Source organism: Chiloscyllium plagiosum, unplaced genomic scaffold (assembly GCF_037043375.1).
Source record: "Chiloscyllium plagiosum isolate Xiang-an unplaced genomic scaffold, Cpla_swu_hap1 HiC_scaffold_31, whole genome shotgun sequence".
NCBI classification, from domain to species: Eukaryota; Metazoa; Chordata; class Chondrichthyes; order Orectolobiformes; family Hemiscylliidae; genus Chiloscyllium; species Chiloscyllium plagiosum.
In genome coordinates, this window is record NW_028270169.1 from 39,061,466 (window position 1) to 39,087,710 (window position 26,245).

The 26,245-nt window shown below is 40.6% G+C and overlaps 1 protein-coding gene across 1 annotated transcript in view; it reads left to right on the top strand.

The window, feature by feature from the left end:
* Positions 1-26,245, top strand: part of LOC148141886 (phosphatidylinositol-3,5-bisphosphate 3-phosphatase MTMR4-like) — a 186,230-nt gene continuing 159,985 nt past the window's right edge. The window contains exon 1 of the mRNA XM_087977444.1: positions 1-39. The gene's annotated coding sequence lies outside the window, so the exon portion shown is untranslated. The remainder of the gene's footprint in view (positions 40-26,245) is intronic.

Below are 26,245 nucleotides of genomic sequence, written 5' to 3' on the forward strand. Positions count from 1 at the left end.
GAGGGGAACGGAGTGGGCCCTGAGGGGAAGGCGGAAGCTGTAAGTACCAGAGCAATAGGAATGTAGACCAGTACTGAGGGGAAGGAAGGTTAGGCTGGAAAAGGAAAAAAACAAAATAATAACGCGGCCCATTAAGGGGAGGGGCATGATGGCCGAGCGGAGAGAGAGAGAGAGAGAGGTTGATGGGAAATGTAATACAGAAGGTTTCCTGAGGGGTGGAGGTAGTGGGAGGCGGTGAGGGTAATATGGAGGGGGAGAGAAGAGTGGAGGGATATCTGATTGTTAGAGAACTCTCTGGGGGAAGGGGTGAGGGGAGTTGGGAGGGTAAAAGATGTGAGGTAGAGCGTGGGTGGGCTGTGGGGCGAGTGTAAGATAGTGGAGAACAGGAGTGGGATGATGTGGAGTGAGAAGGGGGAGGGTTGGAGGAGGATGGTTGAAGGGGGAGGGGAGGTTGCATGGGAAAGGTTATACAGAAGATTTGATGGATGGGGGCCGTAGGAGGTAGTGAGAGTCATGTGGAGTGGAGGAAATATGACAATTTTTGTGTTCTCACGAGTATTTAGATTTAGTGCACAAATATACATAGTACTATCAGTCTGAATATAATTGTGCAAAATTTGTGGAAGTTTGACCCTGTGTTGATGATAACCAAATGATAATTATTTGCCAAAGCTATGACTGCATGTTACTTGGGTGAAGGAGTTTCTTTGCAACCTGTGCTTCTAAATGCTCGACGCCTTTGTTTTGAGATATGCTGCCGAAACAACACTGGGGAGTTCATGTAGCTTTAGTAATGGTGAATCGATCATGTCGTTCAAAAGACTTTGTTGTGCTGCTGCCCTAATCCAAGCAAATAAAGGATATTCGGTTTGATTTGTGATTCACACCAATTGTAGATGATCAGGGGTTTTGAAAGATGGGAAGGAATCATCATTCCGGAATACTGTTAATATCTAATCTCGACTTTACAAGATGTGGAAGATCCGATTGATTGTTGAGTTGGATTACTGTCTTTGGAAATGAGAAGGCTAAGAGAAGATTTGAATATGTTTTCAAAATCATGAAGGGTCTGGATTGAGGAAAACTGTTCCTGTTCATAAAAGGATCAAAAATTAAGAGGAGATAGGTTTAAAGTTATATTTAAGAGAAGCACAGGTTGTGACATGGGAAATAAATATGGCAGATGTGGGTACTGCAGATGTTGGAGATTAGAGACAAGATTAGAATGGTGCTGGAAAAGCATAGCAGGTCAGGCACAATCCAAGGAGCAGAAAAATCGACTTTTCGGGCAAAAGCCCTTCAGGACAATAAATATGTTCATCTAGTCGAGTGGTTTGGATCAGGCATGTACTGCTTGGAAGTCTCGTAGGTATGATGTAACTTCAGGGCAGATGGGATTTGATGTACAACATTCTGGCCTAGAGGTAATGATGTACAAGAAGACCTCTATTGGAAGTGTGGTAGAGGCAGGTTCAGTTGAGGCATTCAAAGTAGCATTAGATGATTATTTAAATAGAATGTGGAAGGAGTAGGAGAATGGCACTAAACTATGCTCAGACAGTGCAGAGACAATGGTCTCCTGTACCATTGTTTCTGATTTTTTTTTGTGAAATACTTAAAGCCATTTTTGAGTACCATCTCGAATGCTTCACGTTTCTACAAGACCTTGTCTGCAAGACCTTTGATGGCTTAATTACCAGGATATTACAAATAGAGCTGAGCATTATGCGCAGTTCCACTTCTGATTTTGTTGCAATGGGAAGGTTGTTGATGAAGCTCAGAAGGTGGTTGGACCCTGGACGCTGCCCTATTTGGAAATTGGGATATAATCAGGATGTGAGAGTGTTAATCTGCATTGAACTTCAATGGATGTTGCACAAAGCCAGTGTTTTATGTACATCATTTGGTATACTTTGATAATAAATCAATATAACTGCAGCATGCAATGTACATTTTGCCTAGTAATTAAGATTGCAAAATCTGGCAGTCAGTAAATTATTAAAATATCTTGGACCATATGACAATGCTTGATCTCCCTTTTGTTATTAAAAGTTTCTCTTGTTTAATGCAACGATTTTTGTATTTAAGTTAATTGTACAATGAAATGTGCTTCAGTTTTTTTTAATGTAAAACTAGTCGATTGTACTAAGCAATGATCCTGTCGAAATGTGGATATATCTTCAGCAAGAAAATGACTTGTGTTGTTGAGTATTTTGTTTTCATTGTTGTCATTACTGAAAATCTAGCTTTGCAACATTGTAATATTTGAAATGTGTACTTTGTGCTGCAGAAGGAACAATGGTGTATTCATTCAAGCTTTACAATCAAGAGTCGAGTGTGTGGTGCTGGAAAAGCACAGCAGGTCAGGTAGCATCCAAAAAGCAGGAGAATCGACCTTTCGGACATAAGCCATTCAGGAAGGAGGCTTTGGGGGTGGGGTGGATGCTGAGAAATAAATGGGAGGGGCTGGGGGGGTAGGTAGCTGAGGATGCGGTGGCCTCTTGACCTGTACTCCTCCATTCCCATCTATCCGCTCCACCCTCCTACCTATCACCTTCATCTACCTATCACAATCTCAGCTACTCTTTCCCCCCCAAAATTTATCTCTCAGCAACTCCCGGCCCACAAGCCTCTTCCTGATGAAGGGCTTATGCCTGAAATGTCGATTCTGCTGCTACTTGGATGCTGTCTGATCTGTTGTACTTTTCCAGCACCCCACACTTAACTTTGATCTCCAGCATCTGCAGTCCTCACTTCCTCCAAACTGTAACATCAAAATCTCTCTCATGACATTTTTGCCAAACTTGGATTTGAGGGAGATGTTATGAACACTTGAGTGCTTTGAGACTGACCTAGCAGATGGCGGGATCATGAGCAAATTGCTCTACCATAAGTTCTGTTAGCTTTGTTCACATCCCATGAATTAATGATCAGAAATAAAAATATTTCAACCTTCACTTCAAAGGTGCTGCCTCAACCTCAAGTGGGGAAAACACATAATATACCCATATGGAGGTAATAAAGCATCAGATACTTAGAATTTTTTTCTTAGAATTCCTACAGTGTGGAAACAGGCCCTTCGGCCCAACAAGTCCACACCAACCCTCTGAAGAATATCCCACCCAAACCTATTGCCCATTACTCAACATTTACCCTTGACTAATGCACCTAACCTTGCATCCCTGAGCACTATTGTGTAGGCAGTTTAGCATGTCTTTGGATTGTGGAAGGAAACCCACGCAGACACGGGAAGAATGTCTGTGCAGAGTTTGCACAGTCACACAAGGCTGGAATCGAACCTGGAACCCTGGCGCTGTGAGGAAGCAGTGCTAACCACTGAGCCACCATGCCACCCTCAAATGGATGAGCAAAGTGTTTAATGTCCAACTAGTTTAGAATAAATGATTCTTCTACTGCCTGTGGGTAATAACTGATTTGGGTCTCAGTGTGTTATCTGACCGATTTGTTTTCTGCCCATTCTGATACTCATCTAGAAGTCACAGCCTTGTTGCCTCTACGCAAGATATTTTTGAAAAATTGGTTGGTCTATTTCCGCTGCTATCAGTCTCCAGTCGTCTTGAGACTAGGTGCTGATTCTAATGACAATGCTTCTAACTTCTCAGAGGTCATGCTGATGGTGCTGGGAAAAGGGTGTGACCAAGTTTTTAAAGTATGATTTCAGTTGACAAATTGGACCCTGAGCAATCTAATAAATATTGAGGAGGGTGCAGTTGTGAATCCTTGCAAAAGTGTATCCACGATGGGGCGGTAATGGCTGATAATAGCCATTGCCAGGTTGCTATTTAATTTAAAATTACATTCTGTATGCGACACAACATTTGCAATTAAAAAAAAAAATGCACAGGAACAATGTCCCGCTTGTGTACTCTCCATGGCAATGCTTTGGCTGGTGTCAATGGGCAGTGTACCAGGGAGCCATTATCCCTGTGCGTTATGTTTTAATTTGCAGGTAGAGTCACAGATGTACATTATGGAAACAGACCCTTCAGTTCCATTCATCCATGCCATGCAAATATCCTAACCTGCTCTAGTCCTGTTTGCCAGCACCCGGCTAATATCCCTGTAAACACTTCCTATTCATGTACCCATCAAGATGCTCCTTAAATGTTGTAATTGTATTGGCCTCCACCACTTCCGCTGGCTGCTCATTCCATAAACACCACCCTCTGTGAAAAGGTTGCACCTTAGGTCCCTTTTAAATTTTTCCCCTCTCTCCCTAAACCTATGCCGTCTCATTCTGGACTCCCCCACCACTGGCAAAAGGCCTTGCCTATTTGCCCTATCCATACCCCTCATGATTTTATAAACCTCTATAAGGTCACCCCTGAGCCTCTGACGCTCCAGGGAAAACAGGTTCATCCTATTCAGCCTCTCCCTATATCTCAAATCCTCCAACACTGGCAACATCCATTTTTCTGAACCCTTTCAAGTTTCACAACATCCTTCAGATAGGAGGGAGGCCAGAATTGCCTATCTTCCAATATTAAGAAGTGGCCTAACCAATATCCTGTACAGCTGCAACATGACCTCCAAATTCCTATATTCAATGCTCTGACCAATAAAAGAAAGCATACTGAATGTCGCCTTTACTATCCTGTCTGCCTGTGACTCCACTTTCAAGGAACAATGAACCTGCTCTCCTAAGGTCTCTTTGTTCAGCAACACTCCCCAGGACCTTACTATTACGTGTATAGTCCCTGCTGAATTTGGCCTTTCCAAAATGCAACACCCCACATTTATCTAAATTAAACTCCATCTGCCACTCCTCTGCCTATTGGCTCATCTGATCAAGATCCCGTTGTACTCTAAGGTAATCGTCTTCACTGTTCACTACATCTCCAATTTTGGTGTCATCTGCCAACTTAATAAGCATACCTCCTATGTTCCTATCCAAATCATTTACATAAATGATGAAAAGCGGTGGACCCAGTACCGATCCTCGTGGTACACCCCTGGTCACAGGCATTCAATCTGAAAAGCCACCCTCCACCACTACCCTCTTCAATTCCATATCTAAATGGTTAGATTAGATTAGATTACATTACAGTGTGGAAACAGGCCCTTCGGCCCAACAAGTCCTCACCGACCCGCCGAAGCGAACCCACCCATACCCCTACATTTACCCCTTACCTAACACTACGGGCAATTTAGTACGGCCAATTCACCTGACCCTGCACATCTTTGGACTGTGGGAGGAAACCGGAGCACCCAGAGGAAACCCACGCAGACACGGGGAGAATGTGCAAACTACACAGTCAGTCGCCTGAGGCGGGTTAGTTTTCCCTGTATTCCATGAGATCTAACCTCGCTAACCAGCCTACCATGAGGGGCCTTGTTGAATGCCTTACCGAAGTCCATGTAGATCATGTCCACCCCTCTTCCCTGATCAATCCTCTTTGTTACTACTTCAAAAACCTCAGTCCAGTTAGTGAGGCATGATTTCCCATACACAAAACCATACTGACTATTCCTAATCAGTCCTTGCCTTTCCCAATGCATGTAAATCCTGTCCCTCAGGATTCCCTCCAACAACTTGCCCATCATCGATGTCAGACTTACTGGTCTATAGTTCCCTGGCTTTTCTTTACTACCTTTCTTAAATAGTGGCACCATGTTAGACTACCTCCAATTTTCCAGCACCTCACCTGTGACTATTGATCCAAATACAGAGGAACCTCGATTATCTGAACGAGATGGGCGGGCACTATTTTGTTTGGATAATTGATTATTCAGTTAATCGATTAAATGCCTCTCCTCTGGGGCTTAGAGTTTTCTGTAAAGTCTGCTCCCCCATTCAAGAGACAAGGCAGCAACACAGTGCACGCAAGCCCCTGCCCCATCCCGCCCCCAACACCGATCCCTGCCTGCCCGCCCCCCACTGTCCGAGCCCCATCCGTGGCCCTGTCCCCGGCCAAGCCACCGCAGTGTACACCTCCCCGCTCCCCATGCGTCCCTGGCTCTGTCAGCCCCCCCACTGGGGGTAACCAGACTGGACACCAACAGTAAGACTGCTGCTGCCTTTGTGGGATAAGTCTCTAAATAACGTGCACGCACGTGCAAACAGCCACACACGGAACTTTTTACTGCAACTTTTTGACAGAGGTTCCACCTCTGCCCTGTACAGGACAATGTTAGAGAGAATATCTTGGAGGGGGGGGGGGGCGGGGTTTAGGGTTCACTTTCCCTGGAGTTCTACATAGGAGTGTGTGTGTGTTGGTGGGGGGTGGAGAGAAAGACAGCGAGATAGTGCCTGGGCTCCCATTAATGTCCAGCACTGTTCTTGGCAGAGATTGTTTTTACTCACTGTGAACCAAAGTCCATTTAGGATTGAAACAGCTCTTTGATGTAATGCTTCTATCGGGACCTGAAGATCTCCTTCGGATAATCGAGATTCCCCTTCTCAGTAAAGGGCCCCGCAATCGCTTCACTAGCTTCCCAGAGAGTTCTGGGTTCACCTTTGCGTTTTAAGACGTCCAGCAGTACCATCTCTGTAATATGGACATTTTTCAAGATGTCGCCATCTATTTCCCCACATTCTATATCTTCCATGTCATAGCCATAGAAAAGTACAGCACAGAAGCAGACCCTTCGGTCCAACTTGTCCACGCTAACCTAATCTAGTCCCATTCGCCAGCACTTGGCCCATATTCCTCTAAACCCTTCCTATTCATATACCTGTCCAAATGTCTTTTAAATGCTATAATTGTACCAGCCTCCACCACTTCCTCTAGCGGTTAATTCCATACACGCACCACCACCTGTGTGAAAACAAGTTGCCCCTTGGGGCCCTTTTATATCTTTCTCCTCTCATCCTAAACCTATGCCCTCTAGTCCTGGACTGCACCACCCCAGGGAAAAGATGTTTTTTATTTATCCTATCCATGCCCCTCATGATTTTATAAACCTCTGAGGTCACCCCTCAGTCTCTGACGCTCCAGGGAAAACAGCCCCAGCCTATTCAGCCTCTCCCTATAGCTCAAACCTTCCAACTCTTGTAAATCTTTTCTGAACCTTTGCAAGTTTCACAACATCCTTCCGATAGGAAGGAGACCAGAAGTGGCCTAACCAATGTCCTGTACAGCTGCTGCCCTGTTAAAAATATCAGAACACCAGGTTATAGGCCAGCAGGTTTATTTGGAAGCACTAGATTTTGGATCATTGCTCTTTCATCAGGTAGCGTCTTCTCCAGAGTAAAGTCCTGATGCAAATACTCCTTTAGTATCTTCCATGTCCCCTGTTGTTCCACACTTAGGCTGCCTTACTGATGTTTAAGGGGCCCCATTCTCTCCCGAGTTATCCTTTTGTCCTTAATATTTTTATAAAATCCCTTTTGGATTCTCCTTAAACCTATTTGCCAAAGCTATCTCATGTCCCCTTTTTGCCCTCCTGATTTCCCTCTTATGTATACTCCTACTGCCTTTATACTCTCCTAAGGATTCACTTAAACTCTGCTGTCTGTACCTGACATATGCTTTACCAAAACCTCAGTTTCTCTCATCATCCAGCTTTCCCTACACCCTTGCCTTTCACCCTAACAGGAATATACTGTCTCTGGACTCTTGTTATCTCATTTTCCAGCCATCCCTTTACCTGTGCACATCTGACCCCAATCAACTTTTGTAAGTTCTTGCCTAACACCATTAAAGTTGGCCTTCCTCCAATTTGGAACTTCAACTGTTGGATCTGGTCTATCCTTTTCCATCACTATTTTAAAACTAATAGAATTATGGTCGCTGGCCCTGAAGTGCTCCCCCACTGACATCTCAGTCCCCAGCCCTGCCTTATTTCCCAAGAGTAGATCAATTTTTGTACCTTCTGTAGCAGGTACATCCCATGTACTGAATCAGAAAATGTTCTTGTACACACTTGACAAATTCCTCTCCATCTAAACCCTTAACACTATGGCAGTCCCAGTCTATGTTGGAAAGTTAAAAATCCCCTATCATTTTTCTTACAGATGATTTGGAGACCCCAGTGTTGGACTGGGGTGTACAAAGTTTAAAAATCTCACAACCACCTGATGAAGGAGCAGCGCTCTGAAAGCTTGTGCTTCCAAATAAAGCTGTTGGACTATAACTTGATGTTGTGTAATTCTTACAGATAACTGAGATCTCCTTACAAATTTGTTTCTCAATTTCCTGCTGACTTTTGAGGTGGGTCTACAATACAACCCCAATAAAGTGATCATTCCTTTCCTGTTTCTCAGTTTCACCCAAATAACTTCCCTGGACGCATTCCCAGGAATACCCTCCCTGAGTACAGCCGTAATGTTTTCCCTTATCAAAAATGCCACACCCCCCTCTCTTAACCTCCTTTCTATCCTTCCTATAGCATTCCTACAACCTGGAACATCAAGCTGTCAGTCCTGTTCATTCCTGAACCACATCTCTGTAATTGCTATGAAATCCCAGTTCCATGTTCCTAACCATTCCCTGAGTTCATCTGCCTTCCCTGTTAGGCTTCTTGTATTGAAATAAATGCAGTTTAATTTATCAGTCCTATCCTGTTCTCTGCTTTGTTCCTGACTGCTTGACTATCTCCTTTCCCCAACTGGAGCAGTCTCCGATTGATCTCTTTCCTCATTGTCTCCCTGGTCCCACCTCACCACCACCAACCCCCAATGCCGCCCCCCCCACACACACACACACTCTCACTAGTTTAATTCCTCCTGAACAATTCTAGCAAGTTTCTCTGCCAGTATATTAGTCCCCTTTCTAGTTCAGGTGCAAACCGACCTTCTTGTATACAGGTCACTTCTGCCCCAAAAGAGATTCCAATGATCCAAAAATGGGAGCCCTCTCTCCTGCACCAGCTCCTCAGCCACGCATTCATCTGCTTTATCCTTCTATTCCTACTCTCACTAGCTCGTAGCACCAGGAGTAATCCAGATATTACTAACCTCGAGGACCTTTTTAAGTTGCTGCCTAATTTTCTATATTCTCTCTTCAGATTCTCATCCTTTTTCCTTCCTATGTCATTTCCAATGTGTACAATGGGCTTGTGTCATATGCAGAATGTCATTTTAATTTAATAGAATCTTGTCGGTGGAGAGTATTGTCTGTGTTTGAAGCATCGCAGCAGTTTGAAATGGTGTCAGGTCTGTACATGACAAAGTGGCTGAGCCATATTCGTGAAGTAGTTGTTGAGGTGAGTCTGATAACAGAGTAGAGGATGGATAGCTCAGTTGGTTGGACAGCTGGTTTGCATCGCAGGGTGACGTGAACAAAATGGGTTCAGTTCCCATATTGACTGAGGTTACCATGAAGCTCCCACCTTCTCAATCTCATCCGTAGCCTGAGGTAAACCCTCAGGTTAAACACGCCACCATTTGTCCCTCTAATGAGAGAGAGCAGCCATATGGTTCTGGGGGACTATATGGATGTTACATTACATGTTGTACAGCAGAAGGAATCTGCAGATGGTAGCTAGGAAAAGGATGCTTTTTACACAGAAGATGTGGAATGAGAGAGAATAAGCAACAATAGATATAGGTAGAGCCTGAAGAGAGAGAATCACAGTTGGATTGACCAAGTTACTGTTGATTCTGCAGAAGGGTCACTGGATTCTAATTAGCTCTAATTTCCCTCTAGATGCTTCCAGACCTGCTGAGATTTTTCAGCAATTTCTGATTTTGTTTCAGATTTCCAGCAGCCTCAGTTGTTTTGGTTTTGTGACTTAGTGGAATCATGTTCACTGGTGCATTTTCTGTCAGAGTCCACTTGTTAACCGGTCTGCACCCTTTTTCTCATGCTGTAAAATGTTTCCTTTGAAATTTGGTATCTTTGCATCTGCCCTCACAAGTATAAAATCAGAAGTTTTATCAGCATGTCCCTTGTCCAACAATATTTAAGTTCTTGGCTACCAACAGCTAATTTATTTTACCAGCTTTCAAATGCACAGCGACTGCAGTAATTCATCAGATAGATTTGCTAACCTTTGAAATTGTGCTACCAAAAAACCTTTTCAGTTGCCACTACTGTTCTGATGGGTCGCTACTGTATTTCCGAAAACTGTGATTGAGGGGACAGCACAGATGGTAACCCTTGTATTAATCTAATGTAATCAATTCTGCTGCAGTTACGTACATGTAAAACTCAATGTGTAACTTTTACCAAAGTGCAAAAAATGTATATCTCAATTGTTTGATGCACATGTAAACTTGATATGCTGTTCAAATGTAAAATGATATTCAGTTGGTTAATATTGTAAAGATCTGCAAGTAGTTTTGTTTATACAAGTAACTGACCTTTTGTTTGGAATTTCATGTGAGCTTTTTAAAGGGTATATCATAATACAAATTTCTAGAGGGAATTTCTTTTTGAGGAAATTTGACTTTGAAAGCTGTACTACTTGGAGCTTTAATAGTGTACTTTGTGCTGTTCTGGTAAGCTGTAGAGGGGATTTTGTAGTATTCGGTGATGACATGTTCCCTTTTAAATCCACTTTCCGATTCAGTTTAGGCATGTTGCCAAGAGCTGGCACTGCAATTGGCCACATGGTAGGGGAGGCAATAAAGGAATATGCACTACTGGCGCTTAACTACAGCTAAACTAAACATCAGAATGATCAAACATTTCGATGAACCAAAGTTCACAAGTATCGATATTAAAAATTAACTCACAGAAACTGGAATGATTAACCTGAAGTTCAGGGCTGTTTCGTGCTGAATTGGAGGGGTTTAGAATTTGAGCAGTGTCATTGTTTCTTTCAGCATTTGGCTTTTGCAGCATTTGAAACTCTGGTATATTGAGGAATTTGAGAAGTTTCTCAGTAATCTGTTACAAATTTGTTTTATCACTTCCTAGTAATTGTCTTTTAGAAGTTGGATGGTGGTCATTTGGACTTGTCCCAGTTTCCCTGATGAGTTGCAAAAAGGCAGTGCACTGCTTGGTGTCACAGACATTCAGATCTCTTGACCTTAAGTTCTGTTTCTGATCACTTGAGTTGTAGTATTACTTTTGATATCAGTGTCGATGTGTAGCATAGGAAAATAGCAGTTTGGATTTTTGAACTTTACTACTCAAAGTTATTTTCCTGCAAATTTAATACTGGTATAGGAACATCAGTTGGAGACAGACTCTGATTCAGTATGATGCTTTCTGTAGAGTAGTAACCCAGGATACACACTCCTCAGACCTTCATGTGAAAGATAGCTCCTTGAGCAAGATAGCTCCTGACAGGGCTGCCACCTTCAGTGGAATTAATTGTCTTTGTTTTACTTCCTGCTGTGACTTGATGCTGTGTGCAGTTCCAGGTATGAAGTGCCCTGAAAATCATTGTTATTCATGTGAGCTGGTGAACTTAGACTGGCACTTGGGGAGTAGGGAGAACCATTGTAGTTTAACCTGATTCTTTCCTTTTCCAAAGATCATATAGTGCATTCCAGCGTGGGTTACCAGATTGAATCATTGTTGATATTTTTTCCCATCACCTGAATCAATGATACAGAATAAGAAATTATGAAATGAATGATTAACTTAGCTATTTGCACCCTTGTTTGATTTAAAGTTTACACATTAACCAGTTTGAGCTAGTGACCAGGGCAGAGGTCGATCTAATTTTAAGATTGTTTCTAAGCATGAATTGGAATGCAAGTTACTCCCTTGTTATAATCAACGTCCAATCTTGGCTATTCTGATTGAGAGAGTACTGAATCAAAGGGCTGCTGATGGCCTGGTTTTTTAAGTTATTTGGAAGTAGGGAACTGCAGAAATTTGCAAAATCTGCAAGTCTCTATTAGAGTAGATAAATGTGTAATAGCACGATAGATTCAGTGTTCCTTTCATGCATCTAATGAGTGGAAGCATGGCACAGTCTTTAACATTGTCTGTCTGTGCTGTTGGATATTGTTCTCATACTTTGTATTTATAGGCATCTCCCTCAAATGCTTAGTGCCTGAATATCCTCCAGTACATTTGTCATATATTACGACTTAGCAATTTGCATGTTTCTGTCAATAGAGCTATTGCTGTACTCTCAAATATTTTGAAATTCTTAATGTTAAATCTTAGAATACAATAAAGCAAATCACTGGGTCATTGATGCCAGATTTAACTTGTTGGATTTTTTTGTTTGTTCCCAGATTTTGTTTTGATTTTTTTGTTTTTTTTTGTTAATTATTTGTTCGGAGAATGTGAGCATTGCTGGGTAGACCAGCATTTGTTGCCTTGGAGAATGTGGTGATGGTCTGCAGCTTTTGAATTGCAGCAAATCTTGGGCTGTAGGGATACCTACAGCCGCTCGGGAATTCCATGACCACTGACTCAGCAGTAGTGAAGGATTAGTGATATAGTTCTCAGTATAATATATGGCTTGGAAGGGAACTTTGAGCTGGTGGTATTTCTGTACATTTTTTGCCCTCATCCTCACAGGTTGTAGAGGTTAGGGGCTTGCACAATGCTATTGGAAGAATCCATCTTGGCCTCCTCCTGAGTTGCCCAGTTTTCAGCCAATTTAATTCACTCCATGTGAACAATTGAAGATACTGAATTCTGCAAAGGCTCCTGACCCTGGCAGCATTCCAGCAAGAGTAGTGAAGACTTGTGCTCCCCTAGCCAAGTAGCGGGGCACAAGTAGTTACAACACTGGGTGATTTGCTGTGTAACTTATAAATACATGCTGCTGTCACTGTACATCATTGGTAAAGGGAATGATGTTGAAGATAGTGGATTTGGGCTGCTTGTTGGAGCTGCACCCATCCAAGCAAAGTGAGAGTAATCCACAATACCCCTGGCGTGTGCCTCTTGTAGGTGATGGACAGAAGGTGAAAAACTTGCAGAATTGCTATCCTCTGACCTGGCCTTCTAACTGCAGTATTTATATTGCTGGTATAGTTTAGCTTCTGGTCAATAGTAACTCTAGGAAATTGTTAAATGAGGTATTCAGCAATAGTAATTTTGTTCGAATGTCAAGAAACAAAGACAAGACTTTTGCTTATTGGAAATTGTCATTGTTTGGCATTTGAATTGTGGATGTTTCTCGCCATATATCAGTCAGGTCTTACTGCATATGAACATGGGCTACCAAAGTATCTGAGTAGAGGCAAATGGTGCTGAACATTGCAATTATTAGTCAACATCTTCCCTTCTGACTTTATAATGGAGGCAATGTCATTAATGAAACAGCTGAAGGTGGTTGGGCATACCATGGGGCTGTTGTGGTGCTCTGTTCAAGTCTTTATATAGGTTGATTAAATACTATCTAGGACAGCACCTTGTTGAACTCCTGCAGTAATGTTTCAGAGCTGAGATGACTGACCTCTAACAACTGGCTATTTTGTACTCGATATGACTTCAGGAGGATTTTTTTTTTTCTCCCATTGACTGCAGTTTTGCTTGGACTTCTGATACCATACTTGGTCAAATTTTGTCTTGATGTTAAGCACAGTTCCTTCCATTTTGCTTCTTTTGGACCATATTTATAATAAATTCAGAAGCTGGGTAGTAATAAAAGATCCTAAATAGAGCAACAATGAGCAGGTTATTGTAGAGCAAGTGCTACTTTGATAGTAATGTCAATGAGCTGTTCTGTTGTTTGATGATGAAGAGTAGACTGATAGTGTGGCAGTTGATTGGATTAGATTTGTCCTGCTTTGTGTACATGATGTACCTGGGCAATTTTCCACATTGCTGAGTAGACGCCAATGTTGTAACTACTGAGCTAGCTTGACTAGGGATGCACAAGTGATCACTACTCTTGCTGGAATGTTGCCAGGGCCAATAGCCTTGCAAAATTTAGTATCTTCAGTTGTTCACATGGAGTCAATTAAATTGGCTGAGGACTGGGCACCTCAGGAGGAGGCCAAGGTGGACCAGACATTCAGCACTCCTCGTCTGATGTTAAAATGTTTTAACCTTGTCATTTGTACTGATGCACTAAAGGCCTCAACTTCCGCCTCAGGACCTTCCAACCCTATGGCATCAATGTGGATATCACCAGTTTCCTCATTTTTTTCAAACTTAAAGGTTAAACTAACTCGCCTGTAGCTTGGAGAAGATGATTTTTGGTTTTAGTTAACATTGGAGTTTTGGGCCCTTGGAATGGGATGACCATGGAGACCAATGCTCCTGAGAAGACTTGGCTGTCTAGTGAACTGTAGAATAAGAATTTGGTTTTAGTCTGTCTTGATTGGGAGTTCTAAAGGAGTATATTTAGATTAGAAATTCTCTTGTGTCTATGCTTTTGTTAAGTTGTGTATTATAATAAATTGTTTATTTTCCTGTTCCTGAAGACCACTGGTGTAAACTACTTTTGTCTTGGGTAGCATTCCATCAGGAAAATTAGTCATTTTGGTGGTCTCATTGGGATTTTATATATTTTGTGGCAATTTGTGGAACAGTGGAATCTGAGCGATCTTCCCAGTTAAGTACTGATAGAAGTGTTGTAACTGTGGTACCCTTGGTGATAGACATGGAATGCACTTTGGGTGAAGGGCTTCAATGTCTTTGCTGTCATCAGTGCTTCCTCCAATTGATGCTCAATACAGAGAACCTCGATTATCCGTTTGACACGGGTGGGAAATAATCAAATGTTCGGATAATCGAATGCCGAATAACATGGTTTAGCCAAGCATTGGGACCTTGCGATCTTGCCAGATAATCTGAAATTCGGATAAGCAAATACCAGTTTATCGAGATTCCACTGTATATGGGAGTATTGATCCATCAGCAGAAAGAGAACAGTTGGTGCTAAGCAGCAGATTGTTTCTTTGTCCATGTTCCTCGTAATGCTATGAGACCTCATGGGCTCTGAAATCAGTTTGAGGTCTCCCAGGGTAACACTATCTGGGCTGTAAACCATTATGCTGTCATCTCCTCTGATTTTTTATCATACTGGGCTAGAGAGGAGAAAAATCAAACTTTTCCACCCCTAAATGTTCTTCAAATAATCTTTGCTAAAATAGGTTATGATTTATTGATAAATTACTGCTAGATTAGACTTGGCTATGATGTTATCTGATGAATATCTTGGTCTGTCAGCATAATGTTTGCTGAAGTGAGGTGCAGGTTACTGCCTGTTTCAGTTTTATCTCCCAGTTAGAGTTGTGATTCATGAAGGATGAATTTTTAAAAAGTCTTGTAGTAGAATCATCTTATGCATTTCAAACACACTACAAATAATTCTAAGAAATGCAAACTAATTAAAGAACCTGAATAGTCTGTCAGGATTGGTTACTATTCTGGATCAACCAGGACCTCCTGTGATATGTGTAACTTCTTACAATTGAGTTAATGTATGCTGAGAGAACTTAATAAACATGACTAGTATCCAGTTCATTGGTTAAGAGCAAGTTTCATTTTCTTCTAATATAATCCATTTACTGAGGGGTGAAGATTTCATTTTCGTTTTAAGTCAGATTTATTTTTAACTGGAGCGTCTATTGACAATGTCACTTGTTGCTGCCGATGGTTTGTTTTCTCTTCTTGTATTTGTATTTTTTATGATTTAATATTTATCACCCTGATAGGACTTGACTCCAATATTCCATTAGTATGAATGCTTTTCATCTAGAGCAAGGCTAGTTGGCTATTAAATTCTTGCAGAAAGATCCAACAGCATCCCCACCACCTCCAAACCTCTGATTTCACAACCTACTTGGTTTGTTGTCTTTTCAGGGTCTCCAACGATGCTTGCACTATTTTAGCAAGTCTGTTCTATACATTCATCACTGTCCATATGAATAATTTTTTTTTTTGCTTGACTAGCTTGAACCTGTTTCTCTCTTTTTTGGAAATTAACTTAAATACTGATTTGTTTCCACACTGTCAATTCTCTTGTGCATCTTTTTAAGACCATCTCTAAGATATTTGAGTTCCAAGCTATAAAATGTTAATTTGTTCAGTCTTTCTTCATGAGCAGACTGCATTACAGGAATTATTTTTTTAGTCTTCTCTGCATTTGTTTCTAATGTTTTAAATATTTACTGTGTTAGCGTTTGTCTGATTATTATGCTATTGTGAGGTGCCTTGAATCGTTTGCCCAGACTACGTGAATGTAAGTTGTGAACTAGATGCACCATTAAAATTACTGTCTTGTGCAGTATTGTTACACAGTATCATTCAGCATTTGTTGATTTTTGCCAGTTGTTTTGAATTGTTTAGCTGGTTAGCATTATGTCTGTTTGGACTCCTAGGTCACTTTCAGTTGCATCCTTGCCTTGCACGTTGCCCATTCAAGGAGCTGTACATTTCACCCATTTCTCCTGTATAAAGTAATTCTTTATGTTTGCATTAAATTTTATCTGCCAATGTAGCTACCTTTTTATATATTTTCACCAATTGCAGCAACTCTAGGCTTGTATTAACATGTCTTTTCTGCTTCCGCTTAGCTGGTCTTGCACATGATATCAAATGTAATCGTGATGTTACTACTACTTTTGACATTTTGCTCTTTAGTTTAATTCTTGAAGTTGCATTAAAGTCTATGCAATGTGAACTGGAATTGGCCATTTTCCCTTTCCTAAAGTCTTTAATCTTTCCATTAATCTCTCACCCTGCCAAGGGTAATGAGCTTTTCAGGATTGCGAGGTCCTTTGTTTAAGCAGGTGTTGCCCAGCACTGACCACTAGTTAGGAATGGGAGTCATGGCTGATTTTTTTTTCGCTATTCTTTACTTGATTGGGTGCTGAAACTAATAGTAGTGCTCCTTCTGTACTGTCAAGACTGAGATAATCAATTCAGCACAAATGAGCGATTGATGATCAGAGGTATTTCAGTTTGGTGTATGTTTTTAAAATCCACGTATCAAGTATCAATTTTCAACTGAAAGGATAGACATCCAGTTTGCTCTATCAGCTTCCACTAATAACATTTTAGTCTGGTAATAAGAAGAATGTAGAAGATCCATTGAATGAGCCTAATTGGCTATCTGCTTTGCTCCAGTGAAAGGGATTTTACTTATTTCAACAACTGGATGAGATCTCAGAATGATGATCTGGTGTCGCATTACTTTATTGCAGTGATACTAATTCAGAAAACTTTAATGCAAATCATCCGAGAGTTTGAAACTGTTGCATTTGTTGCAGGGCAACTGGAGTATACATCAGAACTTAGAAAATCAGCAACTTGTTTGGTTCTTGAGAATTACTTTTCCAGGTCATTTTATGATTTTAGAAATTAGCAAATTCAGTTTCATTAGACAGTTGCACTTCACTCTTGGCGATATGGAATTTCTGTATTTCCCCATGCAGTATATGAAATGTTTCAGTCATAGCAAATGCTTCAAATTCCAGACATGTAATGGCATGCACATTCAGTACCACTTGGAGTAGAAGTAATAAATATTTTAGAAACCAGGAGACTGCAATATCAAGGACTTTGGTTTGAGACATGAGACAAGTTGAATATGATAATCTCATATTCCATGTGCCTTGTGCTAGGGCCACTTCTTTGAGCAGACTGTTGAAATGACTACTATATTTTAGAAAAGCACCATGGCTGTTGGAATTATATATGGTCTGTTTGTGTATTCCAAGCAAAATGCATAATGCCTAATTATGCGTGCTTCAGGGATTGATAGATAAAAGGTGATTTCAATGCTGGATCATGAACTTGGGTTGTGTACACTAATTTTCAGATTTGGAAATAAGTAAATAATAGTGAGCTGTTTGGTTGCCAAGCATTAGAAAGAGCATTGAGTATACTCACCTTATTTGGACCAGGTAGAGTGTCACAATTAACTTGAATATTTCGGGGGTATGGTGGGGTTGAGGGGAAGGGCCGGTAAGAGGTGAGTCAATAAGGTTCTTGTTTTATAGTGACAATGTGAAAAGGTGTGAGTGGATGTCCAGTACTAATATGATTAGCTCTGACTGCTGTGCCTTCCCACAGTCAAAAAGCTTGCTGTCTGTTTGAGTTCATGTATGAATAAGCGATATCTTGTAGCTGTGAAGGCATACCTCTGTGCTGAATTGTGTGAAAAAAGCAATAGTCAAAACTGGGAGAAGTATTTTGTAGGATAGTGACCAGAAAAATGAATGGTGTGACCCTCTTGGCTGTGACTCCTTGTGTTTCCCTTCCTGAAAAGATATTGTTGCTTATGCCCAAACGTTATTGATAGGCTTGTGTTGTCATTCTTAACATTATTCCCTCACTTATATATGTAATAATTTTAAACTTATTAGAATATTCAAAATTGAAAATTAGTCAATTTTATATATTTTTTCCTGCAAGTACTGAAACAAGATTGTATATGTAGACATAAGTGATTACTTGCCCTTGGCTTTAGAGTTATTGCAGTAAACAACTTGATGCAATTCTCCTATGGTATGAAGGCAGATGGCATTAACATCATCAATTCATTGACATGTGCTTCTTGCCCTAGTGCAATTGCATGAATGGTGTCAAGGACTACAATTTCTAGAAAGAAGTAATGATTTAAAATAGTGAACAGGAATAGGAAGTTCGTGGTTCAATTATGCAAAACTTGATGAGACTACACCTGGGTATGACATACAGTGTTGGTCTCTGCATGAGGAAAATGTTTCTTACCATAGAGTGGAATGAAAGTTCATTAGACTTGTTCCTGAAATGGCTGGTCTGTTTACCTTGACTTGCATTCTGTGGAATTTTCAAGAATGAGTGTGGATCTCATTGAAGCCTGCACAATACTTAAAGGGATGCCCAGAAGGTGCTCCCCTGGTTGGGAAAATCAAATGGTTGTGAAGCCTTGGAATTCTCTACCCCAGAGGGCTGCAGTCGCTCAATCTTTGTGTATGTTTAAAGTGAAGATTGATTGATAGATTTCTGATTACCAATGGCATGAAGGATTATGGGGGCAATATGGATGAGAAGCATTGATGTTTTTGATCAGCCATGATTTCTTAAAATGGTGGAGCAGGCATGATAGGCTGAATGGCCTCCTCCTGTTCCTTTGTTCCTATGTTGCTAATTATTAGTTGAAAAAATAAAATTTGCTCAAAGCCGTTAGTACAAAGCAGTCTGATCTTTAAGCAAGCATTTATCATAAGGAATTTACTTGTCTATATGAAAGAATACCAGGATAAAAGCTTGGGAAATTTTAGTGCAATAATAGCAGAAAGGTGTGACAGACGGTGGATAGATTTTTTTCTAAATACCTGGGAAAATTCAATCATGGAGGTGACCAATCAAAAAGTCAATCTTGTAAGTAGAATAAACAAAATCTGTGAGGAGCTGCTCTTCCAATCACAGGTTGGTGCACTCCTGTACTTGTTTATGATGGGTACAGTAAGAGTGGGCGGGGTGGAGATGTGGGGTGGGGGGAGGGGAAGAGAGAGAGAGACAGAGAGAGAGAAGTATTGCAGCTGCAGAGGAAATAAGATAATCCTAAAGCTATCAACAAAGGAGTACTCCGCTATCTAGGAGCAAGGAAAGCTTTGAAATGACTGAAAATTAACCTCTTGCCATCATGGAATCTCTAGTTCAAGTCTCCATATGTTCAGGAGCTACTGTAATTGATGCTTTTTTATATATACTAATATTGAAGTCTAAGAAAAGATAAAATGTGTAGTAAAATTCCAGGTCTGTACATATCACGGAAACGTGTTATCTATGATGTAGGATGACGGCTTTTTGTACATAGTGTGTGTCTGATATTAGTTTTTTAGATTAGATGTTAGATTAGATTACTTACAGTGTGGAAACAGGCCCTTCGGTCCAACAAGTCCACACCGACCTGCCTAAGCGCAACCCACCCATTCCCCTACATTTACCCCTTCACCTAACACTACGGACAATTTAGCGTGGCCAAATGTGGTGAAACGGTTAAAAATTATGTCCCAATACATGTGTGAATCTAACCGGAATGGAGGTGTTGCTTAGTCCCGTGTGAATCTTATTACACACCTCCCCGTGTGAATCTTCTTATCTGTATGTAACCAGAATGGAATGTGTTTTTTAGCCTTGCTCTGCTGTTCACATGAATGTTTATATCTGGAAAAGAGTATATCAGCTGGAAAAGTCTCCAGTTCGGTGAGTCTGCTCCGGGGTTACGTTTAACCGCCGAGCGTGGGTTGTTGGCAACCGCTCTACGAGAACTGACGGCTCCCAGTTCCGGTAACATGTAGAGTGAGTATAAGCCAGACCCGTTGGTTGTGGCGACGCTGCGGGGAATAAAATGCCCATATTCTAGCAGACTCGCCTCTTGGTCGTTTGTTCTGTGTCAGACTACTCTCCTACGAACCTGACCTTGAGAATTTTTTAAAACACCAATTCACCTAACCTGCACATTTTTTATTATTCCAATTTTAAATACTTGTCTACGAAATTAGTACTTATCCTGTGTTGTAGCTTTAGGTTTTATGGAAAGTTGTTAATTATTAAGGCTGTTGATGAATTCTATTTTTGCTTCTATGTCCACATACGACACATGCTGAAAATGTGTTGCTGGAAAAGCACAGCAGGTCAGGCAGCATCCAGGGAACAGGAGAATCGATGTTTCGGGCATAAGCCCTTCTTCAGGAATTCCTGAAGAAGGGCTTATGCCCGAAACGTCGATTCTCCTGTTCCCTGGATGCTGCCTGACCTGCTGCGCTTTTCCAGCAACACATTTTCAGCTCTGATCTCCAGCACCTGCAGACCTCACTTTCTCCACATACGACACATGTCAACACTAACACAGAACACATACGATGACATCATCTAATACATGAGAAAAGAGCCCCTGTAATCTAAATAAAAGTTCCCCAAAATCAGAACTTAGCCCTTGAGAAAACCTCAATCCTCAAAAAAAATTGTATTTTTGCCGGCAGTGTACATGTGAAAACTGACCCTATTTTCTGACAATGCCACATGGTATGCATGAATATGAGAAATAGGCACCAAAGGGTAGATGTTTGAAGATTTTAGCAGATGAATTGAGATGTGGTAGAGTCAGATGATGATACTGAGTTGGAAATAGACAGTCTTAGTGGTGTGGATGTAATTGGAATCTCATTTCAGGGTGTGACACAATTGTGAATAATCTCAGTTTTAGAAAGTAATCAGGAAGTGGGAATTGTTTTAGGCATGAAGAACAATAGCTTTTGGTCTTCTAGGATGAATAATAATTATTAATAATATAATAATTACTAATAAGATAGAGACCAAGGTTAATGCTCCAGGTACTTGGGTTGAATCCCATCACAGCAGATGTGGACTTTGAATTCATCTAATAATTCTGGAGCAAAAAGAAAGCTAATCTAATGAGAACCACAAAGCCATCGTCAATTGTTGTAACTGCTCATTTGGTTCATTAATGGTCTTTAGGCAAGGAACATGTGACTCCAGACTCTCGATGTGGTTGACACTTGCATGCTGTCTGAAATGGGTAAAAACAATGACTGCAGATGCTGGAAACCAGATTCTGGATTAGTGCTGCTGGAAGAGCACAGCAGTTCAGGCAGCATCTGAGGAGCAGTAAAATCAACGTTTTGGGCAAAAGCCCTTCTTTGCTCGAAACGTCGATTTTACTGCTCCTCGGATGCTGCCTGCTCTCTGAAATGGCCTAGCAAGCCACTCAGTTCATGGGCAATTGGGAATAACTGCTGTCTATTCCCAGCAACACCTACGTCAACATGAAAAATTGCTTGAAAAAAGTTGAGTTGACAAGGAAGAGGCTGGAAGAACACAGCAAACCAGGCAGCATCAGGAGGTGGAGAAGTTGACATTTTGCGGGTAACCCTTCTTCAGGAAAGCACTTGTAGAATACGTTAACTAGGTAATTTGTTCACCAGACTAGAATGGCAATCACTTGGCTCAACTGGCAAGAAAACTGCTAGTTCATCAAATTCTTTCTTGAGTGATGCCTCTCAAGCTATACATAACCAATTGCCTCTCTTATGAGGACTATGTGGACTATGGCTTCCCCAATTACTTTTATACCACCATTCAATAAAAACAAAACCCATATTAGAATTAATATCCATTTTTGCTGTGAGGAAGTTCTTTGTAAATCAGATCATTATAGCTTTGTGATTGACTTGAGGTGTGATGTGCCACTATTATTACCGATGAATAAAACAGAAATTGAAATAATTCATTGTGAGTAGATTTTACTATCTTGGATTGATGTTAAACTAGGGTTGAGTGGTTTTCTACCTGCCTAATCTCATTGTTACTTTGTAACCAATCCTGAGGTGTAAGCTTCAGTTTTAGCAAAGCGCTGTTGAGTTCCTGCCCAATAGGTCTGAAAAATGAAATTAGTATGTGTTGTAAATGTGTTTATAAAGGCTGATCAGAACAGATTAAAGAAATGGCAGAAAATAAAAATGAATCTTGTTTGACACTTCCAGCAGATTGTTTACCCAGACTGCAGGGCCTAAAAAGACAGTATGACCTGCAAGACTGCTTGCAGTTCGCGTATTGCTTTGTATCTCACACCCGTTCAATGTATGTCCCCTGAAGCTCTGATCCAGCAGAGTTAAATGTATAAACAGGATATAGTTTCATCAAAATCTTGGTGCCCTGTTATCGTTATTTATGGTTAGCAGCAGTGTCTCAAAATAGAATGTGAATCTCCAGGCACTGCTGCTTGCAGCCTGGGAAAACTGTGGCTGTCAAAGCTCATACTACAACAGTGCTTTGCTCTCAAGGTGTCAATCCTTTGTAAATGCATAAAGTGTTGATGAGTGTTCATTTGGAAATGATTGGAAATAAAATTGGGAGAGTATGCTTGTAAAGGGCCAAAAATGGCTCAAAATGGGTCTGGATATGGGATTGGACACAAGAGGAAGTGGAGTACCATGCTGCAGATGAGAAATGAGCTCAGATAGGAGGCATCGGGAAGACTGGGGTTTAGGTGGTTGGAAGAGGATGAGCTTGCATTCTCTGGGATGCACCATGTGCTACAGAGCTGAAGACAGCAGCCCATAATGGTCAGTGACATCTGAGGTTCTCACTGTGGATAAACAATCAAAAGATTAGTTCCATTGATGGGAAACAAAGAGCCTGAGGAATCTCACTGTGCTCTGGGATCATCAGAATTCCACTTCATGGAAGAGATGGAGAGGTCTGAGTATGGCAATACTGCTTTGTGGTCAAACAGTCTAACTTTGGTGTGAATCCTGATGTTATCAGAAGCCTGCAGGTTCAAGTCATCTTAACTTGATAGGGGAAGCAAAAGCTTGATTCCTATAATGTCTTTTTGCACCTTTGAACGGTCTTCTGCTGTTTTGGCTGGTATAGACTTGAGAAAAAGCTGTAGCTTTCATTATGCGTTGGCCAGATCGTATTTTGCACATTTTATAAGAGGGTCCTGGAACAGTCAATGGAAATTTTTTTGCATCTTTTAATTGAACCAGTGTAGATTTTGGGTGACCACTACATGTATTTCAAAAACAATAAAATATAATATAACATTGGTGCAAATCTGTATGCAAGACCTCACACCCAGGAATTGGTATACATTTGAACCAGTTTGACTCCCCAAAAATGGGCAAGACAAAGCAAAGTTCTAATTCAGTTTGTCCAAATAAATTGCTAAATGTGGCCAATGGCAATTTATTTGACTGGTATAGAATGTGAAATATTTTAAACTACAGACCTTCTGAGGGAGTTTCATTCTCAGTTGTTAAGAAACAGTAATGCATGAAACTTTTCATGAATGGCTTGTCATTTTTCTCCTGGTTGCAACCTGGCAGACTGCTCAAATTTTATTTTACTGAGCCAATGTGTTTCCCTTGGGAAGGTCAATGTTCCAAATCAGACTTGGAGCATACGTTTGTAGCAGCTGTGCATGTTCAAATTCTATGTTTGTGACTTAAGAGCAAACCGGCAACTATCCTGCTCTTAGGTGGTTGATTTGAAGCTCTGTCCCCAGATGCAAAGCAGGCTTGGATCTATTGTACAATACAAAGAGAGATACCAAGGTGTTTTCGGAGATACTATTGTTGGAATTCATGCTTGATTTAAAACAAAAGAGGTATTTCTTTTGATATATTTTCTAATCAATGTTCAGTGTTTTGCATACCTCTAGAGCAGATGGGACTTGAACCCTGTCCCCTCGATCCAGGAGTAGGGACACTACCACTGTGCCACAAAGTAATTCTTTTGATTCTTCTTCATTCACTCAACAAATGCCACCAAAAATTGTTTTGCCTTGTTTTGGGATTTTGTTGTGAAGAACTTCTGCACTATGTCCTGTCTCTAGGACATAATCAAAGAGGTGTCATGTGGTACTGTACAAATGCAAGATTTTATTTCTTCTGACTGTGTGCTCAGGTAAATTTTACCTGGTGAATATAAATAATGCCTTGTATTACCCACAGAATGATTTGTTGAATTCCGTACCATATACTTTTGCCTTTAATGTATAACATAGCACTAGAAATTATATCCTGAAACAGTCTTCATGATTAAATCTGTATCTCCTTTCAATTGTTAAAATTTCTTCCTCCACCAATATTAATAATCAATATTTCAGTAAAATAGATCACTGCAAAATAAAACAGAAACATTGGTTACTTTAACCTTGAATTAGTATCTGTCTTAGGATGGACCTGAAGAAGTTGAAGTCTTTTTAAAAACATGTACATGAGTGAAAATTACTTCAATTTTTGTTTCTCTGCTTTATTATGTATCATGCACTGTAAGAGGGAAAGTACAGAGCAGGTTTATCAATGGTGAGAGCCAACACAGTAATTTACTTTGTCAATTTTTTCTTTGTCAATTTTCACTTTGTCTGCAGTAACCCAGTATTCACTGAGACATGGAGGGGGGATGCATAATGAGCCCAAAGAAATGACAATAATAGATTTTTGGAAAATCCATGTATAAACACTCTTCTGGTTAAAAGACATTAGGCTCCCAATAAGTGGAGAGAAATAGCATCAACTTGTGACCTGTTCTGAATTAGGCCTGACCTTACAGTGTTTAATGAGGCACTGAGTAATACAGAAGTCTGCACATTTCTTTTTCTACATGGGTCGTCAATCCAGTTGGCTGAATCCATTCTAGTACTTGAACACATGAGAGGCTGGCCTATCAGTGCATTCTAAGACTGCTACATTGATTGGGATGCTGCCCATTCAAAAAACATTTTTTGTAGTCAACCTGTTCATAGATGTTATTACGAACCATTAGAGCAGGTGGGGCTTCAACCTGGGTGTCACAGTTCAGGAGTAGAATCACTCCCACTGTGCCACAAGAGGGTCAGGGATACTGCCCTTTATGTAACCTGTTCAAGTGAAATCATGCCTGTTGCACTGGGGAGGAATGGTAAGAGATCTGCTGGTATCCTCTTCAAAATTATGTTTCAATACCATCTAAAAAGATTATCTGGTAATTCATTTTGTTACTGTTTGTTGGGCCTTGATGTATGCAATTTTTCTGCCATGTTTGCTTCCCAAACATGTCCCCAGTGTGACCTGGTTTTTATCCTCCAGATTTTTTTTGTGATCTTTGGGGTAGTAGGATGGGGACACTTAACTTATTGTGTTGGGAGCTCTTGAATAGGGGCAGGCAACAGCAGTTAAGCACTGGGAGTTAATAAATACTGTATCTCTTCAGGTTTTCTGCAAATGAAATGCATGCTTACCTATTCACAGACTCTCAGATCAATTCAATAGGTCATGCCTACCCATTAAAAAAATGCAAAGGTTTAAAAGGATTTTGCAGCTATCAGAGGTCAGTTAAGCTGCCACTGCCTCTGATCATAAGACTTCAAAAACATTCTCATGATTCCTCTCCAGTTTGGAAGACCCTGACTTAAAACAAATGTCTAGAATTCAAAAGTGATTAATTGACTGCAGTACCTTGTGTTGGTGCTATATAAATAAAAGCTGTTTTATTATTCAATTATTAAGGAGGAGGAAATGAAGACCTGAGCTGGTATTGATTTTGGAGAGTGAGGGGAAAAAAAGTACCTAATCCTACCTACCTTTTTAATTAACATTTTGAAATTAAGGTTATTGAATGTTCCATCTGGTGCCAGAAGTGATAATTTTTGTTTTTCTTGCTACAAAGAATCTACATATTAAAGTTACGATGGTGTAGTTTTGATTTTGGAAAAGTTTCCTCCAAAATTATTTAAATGCCAACTTTTCATTGCACAAACAATTGAGGATAAGAAACAGATAAGATTCTGGTATCTTTGGAATGTTCATTGCTTTGGAGTTTGCCCACTGAATTTCCTGTGACTACAGCCTGCGGGTCTATTAGTCCTAACTGTGAAGACTTCTTAGTCATTTGCAAGCATTAATTTTAGAGCATAATCTTTGTGAGAATACATTTTGTGTTACAATGGGCACACATGTATTAGGAATATTTGA